Raw genomic sequence first — 21,357 nt, 5'->3', positions numbered from 1 at the left:
ACATCCTCCATGGAGAAATAATGGAGAACTCTACAGAGCAGGGCCATCTTATCCACAGCGGGCAGCTGTTCACTCTTCCAGAGCTGGAGCTTTCTCAATGGCTTCTGCTGACAGCAGGGAGGCAGAGTAAGTCCTGACCCCAGGCAGTGGCCCTTACCCACTTGCCCTGTCTCTAGAGTAGAAGCTTTGTGGCTTCTGGGCCCAGGACTACCCTCAACAGCCATCATAAAACTCTCAGAGCCATCGTAAGGTGAGAACGAGCAGGCCACCAGGAAGATCAGCTATGCACTGGACAATGAGTGGACAACCTCTCTTAGACACATCCCGTGGATCCAGCCTCTCCGATGGGATCCTCAGTGGCTTGGAATGGCTTGCCATGGGGCATAGCCGTAACAAAATTCATCTGCTTTAAACAGTGGAGAAGTGGGAGAGGAGAGAAAAGTCCAATTTTTCTAACTGCGGGAAATGAGTCAGGGCCATAGCTGACTGCAAGGCCTGGAGATGATCGTTTAAAGGTCTTTGGTTTTAGCAGTGGAGAGAAGAGTAGCTGAGAGGATTGTGTTGTTGCTTATTTGCTTTGTTTTGCTTTTCGAAGAGTAACCAACCACCTGTTCTTCCTCTTCTCCGACCCAGCAGAAAAGCCCATACAGATGTTTCCACACAGATCTTTTCATAAAGACCAGAAGCATCAAAGGAGAGCTTGGAATGCTGAAGCTGACCCTTTGCAGCAGCCCCTCTGGCGCCAGTTCCTGTTCTGATTCAGTCCTGGACCTTGAGCCTTTGGTCGAGCTCCTGGCTTCTTAGTCAGTAATCCTCTACGTTGGGCCAGAATGTTCACCAGGAAAGCTAAACCCAGAGACTGAGTTTGGGGAGGACAATAGAAGGAGAATTTTGGCAAATGTTTTTGCCTTTGCCCCACCTTTCTGCAGGTAGCCACAGGAGACTCGCAGTCAAGCAAATTCTGTCATTAGTTCCTGTCTCTGTTTCAGAAATCGATGTCAGGCGGGGTCTTCATGCACACCTTGTCAGTTGCAGGTGTGCTGTTAGCTGAGCTCTATACTCTGGTGCAGTGAGCCATCGGAGGGCACCCCCAGGGCTGGGAGAAGGATGCCTTCATTCTTTAAAGTTATTTTCAAACTGTTTGAAAAAGAGCTGGCTGCCGCTGTGCTCTGTCTGACTGGTTGTCTCTAATACACTAGGTCAACATTGCCTGTAGCAATGTGTTCAGACACACAGAGTTGTTGCTTAAAGAGAGGGAGTGGCAGGCCACACTGAGCAGGAAAGTATGCTGGGGAAGGGCCATCTGTGGGGTGTGATTCGAGGCCCCTGCATAAGCTCTAAAATTCCTATCATTTTAACTCAATTGTGATCGCATTCTAGCTTCCTGAAGGTAGTTCACATAGTAGCATGGAGACCAAATATGTAATAATGAGAATAAAAATTTTATAAAACTTTAAGCTTTATAAAATGCTTTTACGCCCTTGCATGTGGAATGGTTCCGGCTGAGCCAAACTTCAGTTGAAATTGTGTGGGTGGTTCTAGAAAAACCTCACCCTCATTGTCCTCTTCTTGTAACAATTTCCATGAGTGGTTTTCATGGTAAGAAGGAGCCTGTCAGGAGGAAGTATTTGCTAGCAAGTTCTCTGGAAGGCAAGACAGGGGACATAGATCTGGATGTTAGAGAAGCTGGGACTTGTTCCCAGCCAGCACCACAAACTAGCCTTTGAGCCAGTGATGAAGGACCTGAGCTACATCTCTTGCCAGCCTCTTCACCTTTTGTTCTGTGTGTGACAGTGTGAGCATGGTGGGTGCCAGATATTGGATGCCCTAGAAAATACTTAGAGTCTCTCAGATTTGCATGCAGGAGGTATATTGGGGCATGTACTTGGGATTAACACCTATGATGGATGAAGGAAACAGGATTCAACAGTGGGATAAATTAAACTGTGATGCAGTTGCACAGTCTCAGACAATCCTACAGGAAATACTGAAGCTGAGATGGCCCTTTATATTTGAAAAAGTTGAGGAAAGAGAATGGGACCCACTCCATAACTAGTCATTGGATATAGGCCAGGCCAGCAATCCCCAACCTTTTTGGCACCAGGGACTGGTGCTCTTATGAGGATCTAATGCTTGATGATCTGAGGTGGAGCTGAGGCAGTGATGCTAGTGCTGGGGTGAGGTTACAAATACAGATGAAGCTTCACTCGCTCGCCCGCCCCTCCTGCTATGTAGCCCAGTTCCTAACAGGTCATGGACCAGTACCGGTCCTTGGTCTGGGGATTGGAGATCCCTGGACCAGGCAGTGGTATATACTTGAGCAAGGTAGCTTTCTTTAATAGAGGAAAATTCCTGGGAAGGGACTTGGATATGAGTTGTCAACAACCAACACTTTCAGCAGCTAAAATAATAAGTATCTTAATCTTGAAAGGAGATCTCAAAAGCACATTACAATATTCAATACAGGCCTCCCCTTCAGCTACCTGACTCCTCCTCCAAACCCAGTTCAGCCCATCTGGAAAAAGCCTCTCAGGGCTTCAGCTGGTTTCTTTTCATGAAAAAACTTTACCAAAATTAACTCAAAATGGATCGAAGACCTGGATGTAAGACCTGAAACAATAAATTGCATAGAAGAAAATATGGACCTTGGACATAGAGAGGATTTTATGAATTTGACCTCAAAGGGTAAGGGAAGTAAAAGCAAAAATAAATGAATGGGACTACATAAAACTAAAAAGCTTCTGCACAGCAAAAGAAACTGTCAACAAAGCAAAGAGGCAATCATCCAAAAGAGAGAATAAATTTGCAAACAACACCTCTGATAAGGGCCTAACATCCAAAATATACAAAGAACTCATACAACTCAACAACAACAAAAAAACAAACAATCCAATTAAAATGTGGGCAGAAGACTTGAACAAACACTTATCCCAAGAAGACATACAAATGGCCAATAGACATGTGAAAAGATACTCAACATCACTAGCTATTAGGAAAAACGCAAGTCAAAACACAATGAGATACCATCTCAACGCTTGTTACAATGACCATCATCAATAGGACAAGTAATAACAAGTGTTGGAGGGGAAAAAGGAAACTTCATACACTGCTGGGACTGCAAATTGGCACAACCACAATAGAAAACAGTATGGAAGTTCCTCAAAAAAATAAGAATTGAACTACCATATGATCCACAATCCCTCTTCTGAGTATTTACCCAAAAAACCTGAAAACATTTATCCACAAAGATATACACCCCAATGTTCACAGCAGCATTATTCATAGTGGCCAGGACATGGAATCAACTGAACCGTCCTACAATACATGACTAGATAAAGAAGCTGTGGTGCGTATATACAATGGAATATTACTCAGCCATAAGAAGAGAGGAAATATTGCCATTTGCGACAACATGGATGGACCTCAAGATAATCATGCTAAGTGAAATAAGCCAGACAGAAAAAATTGAGAACCATATGATTTCACTCATATGTGGAATATAAAACTGAAAGCAACAAATAAACATGACAAACAAACAGAGATTTATGAACATGGACAGCGGATTAGTGGTTACCAGAGGAAAGTTGGAGGGGTGGGGGGAGTAGATAGGAGTAAAAGGGGTCAAATATTTAGTGATGGAAGGAAATTCAACTCTGGGTGGTAAATATACAATGCAATGTATATACAACTTACTATTGAATGATACACTTGAAACTTATTTGATTTTGTTAATCAATGTCACCCCAATAATTTTTAATAAAAACTCTAATATTAAGGTAATAGAATGAACTACAGCCCCATCATTGCATCTGGTCTCAAAGTGATAACTGATACTCATCGCCCTCCTGTGCCACCCATTCTAGGTTCCTCTCACTCTCCATTGTATCTCTGATGGTCTTGGTGGCTACAGTGGTGGGGCCATCCAGTCCACCATGCCCATCTCAGGCCATAGCTGCTGCTTGAGTCCATTGATTGTGGAGAATGGTCAAAAGAATACCCAGAGATATTCCAAGGATCAGCAGTGTGCTAAAGTATTCCCTGTCCTCATTGTGTGATCTCCGCAAGGTACAGATAAATGACTGCTGTCAGGATAGTGATTCCTTTCCTTGCCTGCTGAGTTCTTGGAATAACGAGTCCAAAGGAACTGGGTAGTAATGGTGGCTTATAATTCAATAAGATTCTCACTGTATCTTCTGGTGAAAATAATGACTCCCTTTGGAACCAGCACCTTTAGACCTACAGAGTCTAGAGTTGCAGGGACAAAAAGCAGAAATTCCCCAGGTCACTGAGAGCGATGATATTCTTACCTTTAGGTTCTCAGACATGGTCTTGGGGAACATACTATGTTTTTGGTTTAGGGTATATATTGCATCCTAGAGGATGACAGCCCATTGTGTTAGGGTATCTTTTCCAAGATGGCACTTCTGCTTCCCTGTCAAAAGACTGTTCCAGAAGCCCAACAAATTTTGGAAGGTGAGGAATATGATAAAGCTAGTAAATCCTATGGTGGCATGCATATTGTGGCACTTCCTTTACAGAAAAGTGGGTCCATGGTCTAATATGATGTTTCGTGCAATCCTGTGATTGTGGCTCATGCACTCTGCAAGGCAAACCCATTCTCAGAATATGTGCTAGTTTCAATCCTTATAATATGATATGAGGGGCTTATATACAGATCTTTAATCACAGTCTGCCTTTAAGTGATAGTATACCTACCACTCTACAGATAGTATACCTACCACTCTATAGATAGTATACATATATAGTGTTTTTATAGTATAGTACAAAATCTTTCAGCAGTATGCTTCCATTTCTCCCCTCCAGACTACTGTACTGTTGCTATACATTTAACTTCTACATATGTCATCAATTGCACATTGTATTACTATTTTTGTTTAAGCAATTTCTTTAGCATTTTTGTTTTTAAGAAATTTAAATAATATAAAAAGTCTATATTTACCAATTTAATTTTTATTTCTTAAGCTTCTCAATTCTGTTTCTTTCTAATATCATGTCACTCTAGCCTTAAGAATTTTCTTTAACATTTCTTATAGTGTTGATCAATTGGTGATGAATTATCTAAGTTTTTGTATGTCTAATAAAGTCTTTATTTTGCCTTCATTATTGAAAAGTATTTTTGCTGGGTTATAAATCAAGTTTTAAAGTTTGAGGATTTTTTTTTTTCTTTCAAAGCATTATAATGGTACTCCCTTGAGGGTTTTTGTTTTGTTTTGTTTTGTTTTGTTTTGTTTTGTTTTTTGCTTGCATTGTTTCTAGAACGAAATCGGATTTTGTACCTACCTTTGTTCCTCTGTCCATGTCTGTTTTCAAGATTTTCTCTATATTACTAGTTTTAAGCAATTCGCTTATGTGTCTTGAAGGAGTTTTCTTTACATTTTTCATGCTTGGGGTTTATTGAGCTTCTTCTATCTGTGGACTGATAATGTTCATCAAATTTGGAAACATTTTGGCCATTATACTTTCAAATATTTTTTCTATATCTTCATTACCTCTTCAGGGACTCCAGTGTATCATTAGTCTCATGTAGTGTATTTTCATCTCATACATTTTAGAAGTTCTATTTATATCTTTCTTTATATCTTTATATCTCTACATAACATGACCAATTTTTTTCTCTAGCATCCTTCTAGGTCTCACTTCATTTGTTTTTTGTCTCTCATTAATCATCATCCTTCCTTTCCTGATGCTCATGAAAATCATTGTTTCATTTATTTCTTCTGGTTTGTCAGGTTTTTGTAAATCTCTGTTACTCCATCTTGGCAGGAAATCAAAATTCCTTCTAGGTTCTCTTAAGAATGCCAATCTTCTTTTAAATGTAAATTTGATCATAAATAGTGACCCATTAAATTCTTGGCACCTCATGTCAGATATTTATGGTTACTCACCAAATACCTGCTATCATTTTTTCCTTGCTAACAGAGCCTTAAATTTGTTTGGGTATGAATGTTCCAAGCCTCAGAAGATGAAATTGTTTGTGTTATGCCATGAAAAAAAAATCTCTACTACTCTTTGAGGTGAAGCTGCGGGCATGTGACTCAGTCTACTGGGGGATTTCTGGAAAAGACTTTCTCCCAGACAAAACCTGGAGCTGGAGATAGAACAAAGCCCTTTCCCTTCAATCTGTCCTTAGAAGATTTTGAGAGAGAATTTGATGCTTGAATCCGCATCAACCAGTTTGTATCTATGTTGCAATCATCTAGAGTAACATTGTCAAACACAGAGAGGAAGGACAGGAGGATCATAGAAAGGCTGACCTCACATTGAACCACAGAACCATCCTTGGGCTCACCTACCTTTGGACTTCCTGTTAAGTGAGATAATACACACTCCCAATATTTAGCTATCTTTTTTCAGGCTTTCTGTGACTGACAGCCAACCACAACTGATTATCTACTTTTACCATGGCTCAGTTTTTTGGAAATACCTGGTTACTTTCTTCCAGAACAGGAAAGATCATGTTCTGAGTATAAAGGTTGCTATCAGATGAAGTAGAATCCAAATGGCAAACCGCCTACTTCACAATTTTTCAAAAGAGCAACTTGACTGTAGGCAGTCAGAGAGCCCTGTAGGCTTTGCCTCTGAATGTTAGTCATTTAGTAGACAATGGCTATGCAGAAGTTGTGCTGATAGGGAACTTGATGGCAATGTTCCTGGATAGAGAGCTGCATTGATTCTTGAGCGGAATACTAATTTCCACTGTGGGGTGGGGGCGGGGTGAGCCCTAGCCAAAGTTACTTGAAATAATATATATTAACACAGTTCCATTATAAATAATACATACTGTTAATATGGCTTTAAATAATATATAATGCTAGATTTGCATAATAAATAATACATAAATATGTAATCATCTCGTGAAGTCATATGAAATTAGTAATCATGAAGGAAACTTAACCTATTAACATACAATGAAAGGAAAGGCTTGCAAGTGGCTTGGAGTGCCATGAGGCTGTGAAATGTCTTTGCTAGAAAAACACCAACCTGTACAAAGTATTTGATCTGTATATCTATGACTGCACAATGTAACCAATAAAAGAGTTTTTCAGTGTATAGTCAGTAAAGAGTTTCTAGGGTCTGTAAAGATAACATTGTTTTTTAAATCTCTAATTCATCACTGATTGAAGGACTATTAAAAGAGTTATTTCCTAAAATGAGGCAATGCAAACCATTGTCATGGACTTTAATCACCCTCCCATTTTTCTAGGGATTCACTTGTGTTATTTTATTTAATGATAACCTGAGGAACCCTATGAGATAGACACCATTATTTCCACTTCCAACTCAAGGAACGGTGGGTGGGAGAGGTGGAGTAACTTATTCAAGGTCATGCAGCAGTTAGTGGCAGGGAGAGGGATGCAGCTCTCCTGAAATCAAAGCCTGTTGTTTTTCCTACCCTGTTCTTGTTTTAAATGTAGTTCTTCTCTGTGGATTAAGACCCTGGAAATCTTAGAATTCTGATTCAGCAAACCTTTGAAGAATTCTTTTTGTGTGCTTGACGTTGTGCTGGACATCTCAAGTGGGCGATGTCATTCGTCCCTACAATAAGTCTATTGGGTATTATCTTCATTTTACGGATTAGGAAATCAAGGCTTGGAAAAAGGAAGACTTACCCAAAGCCTCCAAGTGAGAGGAAAAGCTGAGTCCTGTGACTCCAAACCACAGTGCATTGCATCTCTGGTGAAGGGTGATGAGAGGTGCCTCCTGCTTTAACACCAGGCTCTCTTGTCTTCTCCAGAGAACAGACCCAAGACGCTTGCCCAGTAAAATTGGATGGCTTTCTTCTGGAATAGAAAAGGTAATGATGTACTAAGAATGGAGGTTGCTGTCAAGAGATCTGGGGACACCAAGGGCAAAATTTCAACTTTACAAATTTTTCAAAGAGTTGGTACTCTGAATCAGCTTTAGGCCCATCAGTAGCTAAGCCTACTCATAGTACTTCACAAACACTCAAATTCGTGAGTCCTTCATATTTTACTCCTCTAGTATATAGTTGGTTCAAAGTCCCCATTCCTCTGATAATAGCATTCTTAGAAATAGTGCATTGAGATCAGTTCTTCTGGGAAAGACATAACCTACTGAAGAGGTATTGAGAAGAGTTGAAACCGTAAGTGTCGAGCCTACCCAGGAGAGTAAATATAAACCACTTGCATCTTTCAGGCTGAATTACAGCTTATCAAGCACACATTAAACCTTTAAGCCTCCTTTTTCCTTAGGTAAAAATAAATCTAAGTTGACTATTCCAGCATATGTATTTGTTTTCTCTACACTGTCTATAAACCATGTCCAAGGTGAGTATTTATAAGCCTGAGCGAAACTATACAAACAATTCTGAGAATAAGTGACAACTATAACAGTTCATGATAAGACAGTCACAACAAAGCAAATGCTATGCATTAAGTGATTTTTCTTGCAAATCCTTTATACATATGTCAGGCTGTGTGCTGGCAGAGTGAAAGAGAATAGATCAAAAAGAATACCCATATAAGAAAGGGTTTTTAGGCAAATGCTGTCATGTATGCATAAATCAAATAAACAGTGATTTAAAAAGCCCCAAAGGAACAGCATAGATTTCTATGGAATTTTACACAATGAAGTTATTTAGCAATTGCACAACAATGTATGGGGCACTTTACCATTATTTGCTCATTAAATCTGATGACATTTCTGGCAAGTAGGTCTATACCATTAGTTGAATTTTATGGCCAAGGTAACTGAAGCGGGGAATTGTAAAGGAACTTTCTCAAGGTCACACAGCCAGGTCAGGACTGGCCAAGGACTTCACTTCACAACTCCTGCTCCCAAAATTCTGAGTTGCAGTTCTGGGGTTAGTGGTTCAGCTGCCACTTAGCTCCCTCCATGATGAGGGACAAGTTGGGGGGTGTACCAGGTCATCTGTGGGTGGGTGAAAAAGGCAAAGGCTCCTGGCAGTAAATCTAGAAGTGTCCTTGCTTGGCGTTGGAGTCAGCATTTCAGGTGGAACATGAACCCCACGAGCATGTTGGTGCGTGCCTATGTGATGCAAATACACATCTGCAATAGAGCCTCATTTGAGATGTTCACGGGGTGAGTTTAAAGCTGTAGCTTGCAGCTCAGGCTGCAATACCCGGGGTCAGGGAGGGGCAAGGTTTAAAAATAATGCCCCAGGATCCGTCAAATATAAATCTCTGAGACTGGGGCTTGGACAGAAATATTTTCAAAGAGCAACCCAGGTTTTTCTGACATGTGGACAAAGTCGAGAACCACTGGCCCAAAGATCGTTCCAGGTCTGCTGCACATGGTTGGAAAGGTTGCTCACTGCATACGGATAGCTGATTTGGGAACCAGTGAGTACTAATATTCAACCCACATGCAATGTGCCTAATTTGGAAGAGTGAACTTTTGTCTAATTTCCACAAAAGAGACCCTGGCTCATTCCCTTATTCTTGGATATGCATTGCCACATATCCTACATATTCCATTTTCAGCTTATTTTTATGCATTTACTAGAAATTCTATTTAGCATCAACTGCATGCCGGACACTTGGTGTAAATGAGGAGACAACTATAAGACAATTACAATTCTGTCATTAAGGAGTCCACAAGTGATTGAACAGGGCGTTACCCAACAATATGAGACGCGCACTTATGAGTTTGAGTGCAGGAAACTGAGGAGGACCCAGGAAGGGCACACTACCCAGATCTGGGGTTCAGAGGGACCTCATGATAGAGGTGATACAAAAGGAAGCAGGTGGCATTCAAGGTGGAGTGGTAGCATTTGAAGAAATTTGGAATCCAGAGAGAAAGGATTATTGGGGAATTGGCAGTGCTTCAGCACATCCACTTTAAGCATAGAGTGGAGTGAGGGCTGGGGCATGTGGTAGGTTCTCCCAGTCTTCCAAGGGCTGGATTGACCACTTGCAAGCTGAATCACCGCTCCACTCCTCAGTCCTACCTTCCTCCTCCACCTTTCCATTCTCCATCCCTCTCTCCCTCCTGTCTTCTTTTCAGATATGGTCCTTTTGGAGCAGAAAATACCTAAACTGCTTGTACTCTACCTTCTGAAATTTCTAACTTCAAGTACTGGAAAGAAACAAAAAGGTTGGAAGTAGGTAAAGGAACAAACAAGTATGGAGGCACAGATGCCACCACTTCACATGGTGCCACCTGGCACAGTCTCACAATTGGCACAGACTCCTTCTTGCTCACTACTCTCTTTACTTGATATGCCTGGTCCTGACTTCACATTCAACGTTATCATCTTCACTTCTGGCTGGTGGGGATGGGTGGAATGGGGGAAGGGAGTGGTATAAATGAAACCAATTCATCAGGAGTTCACCGTATCACTGAAACAGGGTGCTAAGTACAAGTACTTACTACACTAGTTCCTCTCCTAATGTTTGCAATTTTCCATTATAAAAAGCAGAAGAAACAAACGAACTTAAAATCCTCTGCTACTTCTTGTATTTTTTCATTTTGCTTATCAGTACCCCTGTGGTGTTCTGTGTTTTTAAAAAATATCTGGTTTGATTTGATTCAGGTTCTTTTTTTTTACTTCAAAATAGTATGCCTTTATTTTATTCATAGGGCATTTTAATGAGCCCAATTTCCTAATCTATTAAAATCATGATTCAGTTCATCAAAATTCACTTTACTTTCCCAAAGTTTAGAAATGTATTGCATAACACACCCATCCATTCCCTTCCTATCTGGCTCCTGATGATTTTGATAGATGACCTTCTTTGCCTTCCCACTGTGGCCATGGCAACTTTCAGCATTCAGAGATCCATTCAGGCCCACGTATGATTATGTATTGCTTGTGAAATAGGAAATGATTCTTCACTTACAGTTGGAAGACCTGCAATGAGAATGGGAACAATGAATACTCCGCTTTTTAGCAACTTCGACCCCTACATCTCCAAGACTGTCTCATTCCATTTTCATGCATTGACCTGCAGCAACTGTATAGCAACTAAGTGTCTACCTTCCAGGGCATGAGACTTTATATTTGTGAAATGGAATGAGACTTTACACAGGCTCCCAAGCCATGAAGTTATTCACTTTGTTTCACAGTGTCCTAGAGTCACAGTCTATATGTTTATCATGAGACCTGGTCTCCTCTGGACAGCCATGGCACCTCGTACATGCATCTGCCACACATGAGTATCACACTGTGCTCAGCGCTCTTGTTCATACCTGCTCTTCCCCACAACTAGAGCTCGACAGGGACAGGGCAGTCCTTTCTAAACTCAGTACCTGGTCTTCTGTTTGACTCACAGTAGGTGATTCACACATGTTTGTTAAGTGAATGAATGGCCTAATTCATTCATGCTGAAATTTAAGCCCATTTAATTTGGAAGGGATTTATTTGGAAATAAAGAATAAGTACATCTTATATTTAAGTCTTCCAGCAGACAAATATGGTTATGTTATAACCATCTTTTGAAGGCTTTGCTTCCCATATGACTTGGCTTCCCAAGGCTGAGTATGTCTGATCAGAAAATAGTCATTCTGTCCCAGCTTACCTCTTCCAAATCAGTCACTTGAATGAAAAAGAGAGAAGAAAAACCAAACTTTTCGTTATGCCTTTGTCAGAACTGAACAATCAGCTAACTGATGAAAGGTTTGTATAATTTCAACCAGTCTCTGTAGCTTCATATGGCCACAGCTAAAGTTTTCATGGCTTTTGTCTATTCCCAAAGGCCAGTTAATATCCCTCCTGTGCTGTGATTTCCAAGGGACCCAAGGACGGGGTTAGTGAGGATATATGGGAAGAACCTTCCCTACAACAAAACAATGGGGAATAAGTTTACTCCACACCCAGGACACACCAGGAGTAGATTGAAGCTTCGCAGCCCATTAGAAAGAAGCATCATAAGCTGCACCTTAAAGGAACGCAGAAGGGAAAGTCCTCAGCCTCTGTCCTGCTATGCTACTGAGAAGTTACTAGATTCCATAGGCATTTAGCCATACATTTGCTTCCACTAACATAAATCACACAAATATGACAGAACTGAACATGTGCTAAAGTCAAATGTGCATATTGCAATTCTTTTGTCATCTTCTCAACCAAATCTTAAAACAGTAATCTTATAGATCTTCCCTTCATTTGAAAACTTACAGCTTTTTAATGGAACTGGAAGTGTGAGGAGTCCAGAACAGCTGTAGTTACAGCATCCCTCTTCTCACTTGCCCTCCCCTGTCAGTTTTCAGTGCCCTCTGACCTCCTAAGTAGTGGAACACGCCCCACAGACACTGGCTTCGCTGCTCCTTGACCACTCATTTAAGTCTATTTCACATTTGAGGAACCTGAGACTTGAAGGAGTTCAGAGACCACTTCCCTCACAGGGTTGCTTGAGAACTCATTGCGCTCACTAATAAAACAGCCCTTAGCATGGGCTGCCATGCCATAGGTGCTAAAAAAATGTGAGGTGCCCCATCCTCCGGGTTGCCTTTGCTGAGATGCTGCTTCTCCAGCATTCTGTAGTCATGTCTCCTATCTTTTCTCTGATTCTATCATTGTTCTGGCTGCCCCTCAAGGCCATAACCCGTATCTCCTCTTTGTCTCATGACACTTCTCTCATTAGGCACTCAATAAATGTTGTTGACAGGCTGGCTGACTGCCTGACTGACTGAAGATGGCATCTTTCCACCGAGGGCAAGTGTTCTTTGCTGCCTTTATTTATCGCTTAATGTCAAATGGTGTCATCAGCATGATATAATTTTCCTGAAATGTAGATCAGGATTAATAAGAGAGTTTAAAAAAATCAAAATTGTTGGAGAGTATTGGTCCTAATTAGTATCTTATCATTAATAATGGGGCTTGAGTAATGTTTTACAGGTGTAGAAATCTTTTGAGTTAAACATGTCAATGTAACCCTGATTTTTATGTAAATATCCTCAATTTTTATGATGTCAATTGTATGCATGTTAGAGAATTTTCAACTGTGGTTGTTTCTTATTACTTTAATTTTGAGAGAAAAACATTAAGTGTAAGAAGCACGTTTTATGTTATTTAACGAATGATAAGAACAAACAAAGCCATTCCCTTTTTCCACTTCAAGATCTCCCCTCTTTTCAACAAATTGTGAACTGGCTTTAGAATCAAAGTGAAGCCATCTCTGTCTCAAGCTACATTCATCACAATTCTTGCCTATATGATATGCTAGATGATGAGGGAAAATATTTAAGTTTGATCAGGTCCTTGGACAGCTTTTTGCTTAGTAAAACAAATTAAACACACACACACACACACACACACACACACACACACACACACTCACACATATGAACATAGTAAATTCAGTTTTATGAGGTTTATGAAATGGTTCTGAATTTTAAAACAGTCCATCCATTTGTCACTTCCTTCTGCCTGCCATTCTTTGAAAATCTCCATCACCACTGCTTTCACAAACACTCCCTAAATGCTGTCAGATGGGTTATCATTGCCTTGCACTTTTGTTAATTTTGGATAAAGTCCTAGAGTGTAGCAATATTATTGAACTCATTTCTGCTTAGGTCTCAAGTTTTCATAGTCCCTCTATTACCAAGTGGCAGTGCACCCTATAGGCACAATAAATAAATAATACAACACTGGAGCTGTAACAAATCACAAAATACATTATTAAAAAATTAAGAAATAAATATCCCCCTCTTACTTAAATAGAGATTGATTTTATAATGTGGATTGCTGAGGAGAGCTGCTCCAAGATATATTAAAGCCTGGGGACACAGAGAATACACTGTAATGGGCATTTTGCTCCCTCAGCCAGAGGGAAAAAAATTCTCCAAGTGAATAGATGTATTTGTGAAATGGAGGCTGATATTCTCTGTTTGTTCACAAGCCAGGTATGATGCACTGCCACCTTCATCATGTGAGGGTGAAAAGACCTGCAGGACACATCTGTCTTTCCTAAGCACAAACTGTTAGAGTCCGGATGAGGGTGATGAAGACAAATGTCTTCCTGGAACTGAAGTTGGAGAAGCACTGTTTCTTTTCCTTTAATTTTAAATTCCAATTCCGGCTTCCAAAAAGATGTTCTCGAACCAGGATCCTGCCAAGCTTCCTCCTAGGTGTTTTATTTAACGAGGAGAGGATATGGCACAGATCTCTCCACAAGGTGTATGTTTCAAAAGAAAAAATTAAACAGGAACCCTTCTCCAGAGGCATGAAGTTCTATGGAAAAGACAAAGTCTGTTGGGTCCTTAGACTCTCAGGAAGTCACTCTTGTGTTGTTTACCTTGAGGTTTGTTCGGGGCCATCAACTCGCCAGAAGCCACTGCTTTTGTCCATCCTGGAATAGTGTGGCATTTTGCAATTCTGACTGTAGATGTCTCAGTAATGAGCAAATTTTGCTGACTTCACTGCCCCCTGCAAAGACTCCCAACACCTCTGCACGAGGAGAAAAGACAATGCCTAACAATTTCCCCCATCCTTTCTGCACTCGAAAGTTATACAAGAAGTTTACTCTGCTGGCACATAGAGAGAACCACTCTATTTCCTTATCTCATTGCTCTCTTTAAAGGATGCGGGAGAGACTCAAATACCCTCCTAGAGGTGAGATTGTAAACATGTGCAGAGATAAGTTCCCACTTACTGACTAGTTTTTAACAGACCACTGGAAATGGCTCACTTACAATGAGTTGACCCATTTGGGGATAAGACAGTAAGCGAGTGAGTCCTTCTGGTTCCCAAGGCTCTTGGGGTATTATTTGCCAAGAGCTTGACTTGCCTATATGTTTTTTATATGATTGTGTCCTTTGTCTATCTCCTGCAACTACGTAAGACACATATAGGCAAGGATCATGGTTATGATTTAGTGTCTGCTTTTTTTATTCTTCGTGGAGAGATTTTCTCACCCACACCTGAAATTCGCTGGAACGTGAAGACATCCAGGAGCCTGAGTTCATAGAGACTCTGCCATCTTTAATTTAGGGCTTCTGAGGTCACCCTGGACCTTAACACCTGGCTGGTAAATGGAGAAGAGGAAAGTAGAAGAATGCAGGCAGGTTTTTCACATGTCAAGGCTGTTGTGGAATATATCACTTCTATGCATGTTCTACTGGCCAGAACTAGTTACACAATCTCACCTATATTTGAGTGAGGCTGGCAATGTCCCCCCCGAGTTGGGCATGAACATGATGGCGGTGAAGATCACAACAATAGAAAATCAGAAGGCTGGCGAGAAACATGTCAGCTGACATCCCTGAGACACTTAAAACTTCGCATGGAATATCTAAACTATCCTACGTCCCATGGGAAACCTAAAAGTTTTACAAAGATCTGGTGAATTCTTAGAGATTTAAATTCTCAAGATGACTTTTGTCTTCCGACTTCCACTTCTGTACCTGCTGTCTCCATACTGCAGTAGGTCAGGGCAAAAGGCAGTTCATGCCTAGTTTCGAATGGCTCAGCACATGTGCCTGTGTGCGCACATGTGCGCGCGCGCGTGCGCACACACACACACACACACACACACACACACACACACACACACACACTCCACTCACATAAAGTGTAAGTGAATAAGGTAGATCCTAATTAAACTTTATAGCTCATGGGCATTTCTGGATAACACTGCAATGCACACAGTAAACAACTTCCCACCCATGTTAGTCCTACTGAAAAAGAAACATCCAACTTCTTAATGTCTCACTGGCTTACTTCTTCTTCTCTCCTTTTACCTGCTTTACTCCTCTTCTCTCCCCATCCCAGGAGTAAAATTCCAAATTCCTCTGCTTGCCTTATACAGAGCACTTTGGTTCTCTTGGTTTGCTTGATCCCCCACCTGCAACCACTAGCATTTTGTCAAGGTATTTTCCTGAGAGGTACTGGGAACAAAATACTTTTAATCTGGTTACATCCGTTAATTTTCAGGAAATGGGTCACCTCACTCTTTTTAAAGCACTATTATAGCTGTTTATTCATTTACTAAATAATACCGTGCTAGGTGCAAGAATATACAAGACCAACGCAGTCCCTGCCTTTGTGGAGCTTACACTTGAGCAGGGGAGACAGTGAAAAACACTGACTTACAAGATAATCACAACTTGTGATGTGTTATAATGAAAACAAATAAAGGGCTGAGTTTAAAAATGTTGGCAGGGGAGTCTATTCTGCATAGGATACTCAGGAAGTCCTGCCCAAAGGAAAGAAGTGTCATTTAAACCAAGATTTATGAGAGGGAAAAGCATCTCATGCAAAAGGAAGAGCAGAGATCCAAAGGGGAGAACTAAGTTTATTGTGTCATATAATCAAGAAAAAGCAGGTTTAGAGATATGGCTGAGACCCACTATATCTTCTCTAAACCTCTCATTCCACAGTGTTGATTTGCAGTTAGCAAGTGACTGCCCAACCAGAGACGACATTTCCCAGCCCACCTAGATAGGTGGAGCCATGTGATTCATTTGTGACCAAAGTCTAATATAGACCAGACTCATCATCTTCAGTCTTCTCCTATTTCTCTTCCTCCATCTGCTGGCTGGATAGCAACAGCCAAGGAGACCATGAAGTCATTTGATGAAGACAATAGAGTTTCCATCAGTCCAGGTTCCTGAACAACTGCATGAAGCAGAGCCCCTGTTCCCAACTGCCAAATGATAATATTACGTGAGAGTTTAGTTATCCATTGCTACATAGCAAATTACTTCACAACACAAAGGCTTAAAACAACACACATTTATTATCTCAAGGCTTCTGTGAGTCAGGAATCTGGGCATGGCATAGCTCAAGGCTCTGTTTTAGGACATCTCAATAAGGCTTGAATCAAAGATTTGTATAAGGCCATGTTCTCATGTTCTCATCTAAAGACTCAACTGGGGAAGAATCTGCTTCTAAACTCACTTCTGTAGGTATTGACAGGATTCAGTTCCTCAAGGGCTATTGGACTTTGAGACTCAGTTCTTTGCTTGTAGGTTGTCAGAAGCTGCCTTCTGTTCCTGGCTACAAGGGCCCTTCCAGCTTGCTTCATTAGAGCAAGAGAACACAGAGCGCCAGAGAGAGGAGGTGCTAGCAACATGGAAGTCACAGTCTTTTGCAATCTAATCATGGGAGTGTCATACCATTACTTTACCATATTCCATTTGTTAGAACCAAGTCACTAGATCTGACCCACACTCGAGGGAAGGGATCACAGTAGGGCATAAATACTGGGTGGCTGGGATCTTGGGAGCCATGTCAGAAGCTGCCTACTGTAAGCTGCCTACTGTAAGTTGTAAACCTGTGTTATGTTACACCACTGAGAGTCCAGGTTTTATAAGTTACAGCGGCTAGCGTTACCTTAAGTAACGCAGGGGTAGAGCAACTGCTGCTGGTTCTAGTAAAATGAGGTCAGAGCAGGCCAGGTCATGCAATCCCTTATAAGCACCGATAAGAAACTGGCTTTTATGCTAAGTGCAATGGGAGATCATTGGATTTAAGAATGAGTGAGAAGGAATTCAAGTTTTGTTTACTACCACTATTTATAAATGCACTGGGAGGAAAAAAGAGTGGAAGCAGAGAGACCCATCAGGAGGCTGTTGTTATCTGATGCATTGTTATGTAATAAAGAAAAGGCGGTGTGGTGGTTCATTTTGCATATCCACTTGGCTGGGCTGCAGTGCCTAGATATGTGCTCAAACGTTATTCTGGATGTTTATACGAGGATGTTTTGGGACAAGAGGACATTTAAATCAATGGACTTTGAGTAAAGCAGATTGCTCTCTATAATGTGGAGAGGCCTCATCCAATTGGCTGAAAAGCCTGACATTTGCTGAGCAAGACCGAATTCTGCAGCAGATGGCCTTTGGACTTGAACTGCAACATCTCTCTCCTGGGTCTTCAACCTGCCAGCCCACCCCTGAGGATTTTGGACTTGCCTCAGCCTCCGTAATCATGTGAGCCAATTCCTTAAAATGAATTTTTCTCGATACAATACACATACACGCATCTTATTGGTTCCGTTTCTCTGGAGTCAGGACTAATACAGAGGCTTAAGTCCACCCAATACCGAGCAGTAGCAACAGCCATGGCAGAAAATTCTGCTATTTTTGAGTACCTAATTCTGTGTTCCAGGCAGTCTGCTAGATGTTTTATATACATCATCTCATCCATCATCCTACAAATATAGATTTTTTTACACCCATTTTACAAATGAGGAAATCAAGACTCAGACAGTTAAGTGAATTACCCAAGGTCACATATCTAGTAAATGGCAGAACTGCCTGATTAGTTTGTCAGGAGCTCATTTTTTTTTTTCCAAATGATCAAACAAAAAAATGAATAGCAGCAGTAACAAAAAAATCAAGTTTGGTGCTATGGATCTGAAATTCCAGTTTGCTGATGGTCAAAGCAAATTCATTAAATTCAGTACATTTTCCTTATGTATTAAAATAACATTTGCAATATGCGAGGGGGCCTTTCTTTCTGCTAACGCATGGCAATTATATCTTTACACTGCAACTGCAAATCTAGTTTTTAGTTTTTCCATTTTGTTTCCATAAGCATACTTTTACAGCCAATTGTTAACGGATTAACAGCTTTGTGTGAAATCCATCAGTCTGCTCTGGTTTACCTCCGTGGCTGGGAGAGTCTGTTCACAAGGACAGAGCACAGAGGAGCTGGCGCTAACTCGAGCAAGCCAAATGGAGCATTAGGTCCCCTGATAAACATTGACTGTGCCTCTGCTATGTTCCAGACACTGTGCTATATGCATTCTGGACTCTACCTCATCAGCAACAAGGAGTCTTTCTGAATCTTCTGGATTCCCAGAATATAAAGAAATCCCTATCAGGAAATATATACATCTCGATAGCAAAATATTTAGTCTCAGAAATACAGCCAATTTGATGTGTGCAAAACTTTTTTCATTCGATGGATCGATCTATCTATCATGTATCTATCTATCTATCTATCTATCTATCTATCTATCTATCTATCTATCTCTTATCTGTCCGTCCATCCATCTGACCATCCATCCATCCATCTAGCCACCCATCCGTCTCTCCAACATTTTCTAACCAATGATATTTCAATAGCGGTACTTTTAATAATAAAGTAGTGATATCTAAAATGGTAACATAATTTGAAATATGAAAATTGTTAATCCCCAGGATTTAACCCGCCCCAATCTGCGCAGCTGCACTCCAGCTTCTGGGGGACAGCAACACAGAAAAACATTATCCTTAGTTTTGCCCCAAGTGGGAGGAATGTACAGTGGAAATCAGAGTGTATAAATACACCAGGTTTTTATTCTTGTGGTCTAAATGAATTAAAAAGCAGAATGTACTGAAAGGAGGACACAAAGACATTATACAAAATACAAAGTTAGAAGCCCTCTTGAGCCCATTACACCTCTTCTGTGTTACAGACAAGTCTCTGTCATCACACGCACAAGATGGCAAGAAAGAGTTAAGTAACAAAAGCTGCTGAGGAGGCAGTAAGCAAATCTAACTTCAGCTGCAGATGATGAGTGAGGGTGGACGATACAGAAAAGACTAGGAGAGGCATTGCAGAGTAAATTATAGAGAGGAGCAAACTTTTGAGTCATCTGGAGAAGAGAAATTCAACTTTGCTTTCTGTCCATAAAACCCCTCACCCTGAAACTGCAGCTAGAGTTCTGTAGGAGGAAGCATTCACAGACAGTGGCATTTGGGAGGAGGCATTTTGCCCAAGGCATCAGCAGAATTCATTTGTCATCTGAAGGCAACACATGGAGAACTGTACCTCCAGCTTTTCAGTGTTGCACAGAATTGTGCTGTCACCAATAGGAACAGAAAAAGCAAGAAAGAGAAATGCAAATGATGAAGTCTGAATAGTTCAAAAGGGAAGATCCCTGAATTGTGAAGACTGAATTTCTAAAATTAGACTTAATACTTATCTGGGATAGTGCATCCATTCTAGCACAAGAAAGTAGTCTTTCGGGTGGGACTAGAATGGCTCAACACCAGAGACAGGCAGTGTAAGTGAATATGCAGAAGTGAATTCACTGGCAATGGAAAACCAGGATGGCAAAGCCCTACTCATCTGTGGTGAGGGCATTTGTCAGTCAGGGGGACAGACAAGCAACAGAGAGAAAGACTTATTTAGATCTTGCAAGAGTTCACTGGGCTGAGGTAGAAGGGAGGCAACATTCTAAGCAAAATGCAAAAGCACAAAAATAAGAAACAGTATTGTTCATTCACCAATGGCTGGTGAAGGGGAACTATGATAATAATTACATTTACTGAATACTTTTTACATTCATTTTCTCATTTAATCCTTCTAACATACTTATGAAATCAGCATAATTACTTTCATTTTACAAATGAGAAAACCAAGGCAGGGAAGCCAAGTAACATAGTATAATTGTCAGTTATCGAGCTAGAATTCAAACTCAGTTCAACACTGTAATGCATATTACTTAATTTACTGTAAAAATGTTTGGGATCAAATAAATTATATACAGTGTATTTAATAAATCTTTCCTCAGCATGACAACCTCTTCAAGCTATCATCTCAGATTTCACCTCCTATTTGCACCTAAACTTCTTGAAAAAGTTCTCACGTTTTGACTGCATTTCCTTACCTCCCACTGTAACAACCCTCAACCTATTGCAATCTACCTTCCGTCCCATCGCTCCACCAAAATTGCTTTTGCCAAGGTCAGTAAGGCCCATTCTTCATTCGGTCTATTGAACACTTCTCAGTACATATCTGGCTTGACCCTTGGCAGCCTTAAACACCATCGACTTCTCAGAACAGTTTCTCACATTGGCTTCTATGAGTTAGCTGCTTCCCACCTTCCCTTCAACAGTCTCGTGGCTCCTCTTCCCCTTTTCAGTCTCCTCTTCCTCTGCTCGGCCCTGGCGTATGGAAGTCCTTCAGGGCTCTGCTCTCCTCACCCTCTCTCCACATATCCTTGAGAGGTTTATCAACACCGGGGCTTCAGTTACCATCTGAGTTCTGCTGAGTCCTGAAAGGGGACCTCTGATTCCTTTTGTTTGCTTCTGTTTCAGTGTTTTCTATAAAGCACAAACTGCTCTTCTGGCAATAGCACCTGCTTTGTCTCTGAGGTGCTTTCTGTTTTTATTCTTAGCATATGTAGTTTGATGGTACGGAATTTGGGGTTGGTCATGTGATTAGAGCCTTCATTCTACTCTTCTTCCTCCAGGAATTGTTTTAGGAATGGCCAACTGATTCAGGATTTTTGTTCCCACTATTGAGGAGAGAGACACTTCCTCTAATATGGGCCCTGAACCTGAAAAGATGTATCTTGGAGCTGCTACAGTTATTTTGCCACTATGAAGAGACAGCATCTTTGAGAATGAAGCCAACAGAGCAGAAGCAGAAGAGAGAAACTAGGAGGGCAAATGGATCCGGATGCTTCCTTTGAATCTGTGCAT

Source organism: Pteropus vampyrus, unplaced genomic scaffold (genome assembly GCF_000151845.1).
Source record: "Pteropus vampyrus isolate Shadow unplaced genomic scaffold, Pvam_2.0 Scaffold310, whole genome shotgun sequence".
In the NCBI taxonomy this organism is placed as follows: Eukaryota; Metazoa; Chordata; class Mammalia; order Chiroptera; family Pteropodidae; genus Pteropus; species Pteropus vampyrus.
Note: the sequence above shows the minus strand (reverse complement) of the source record.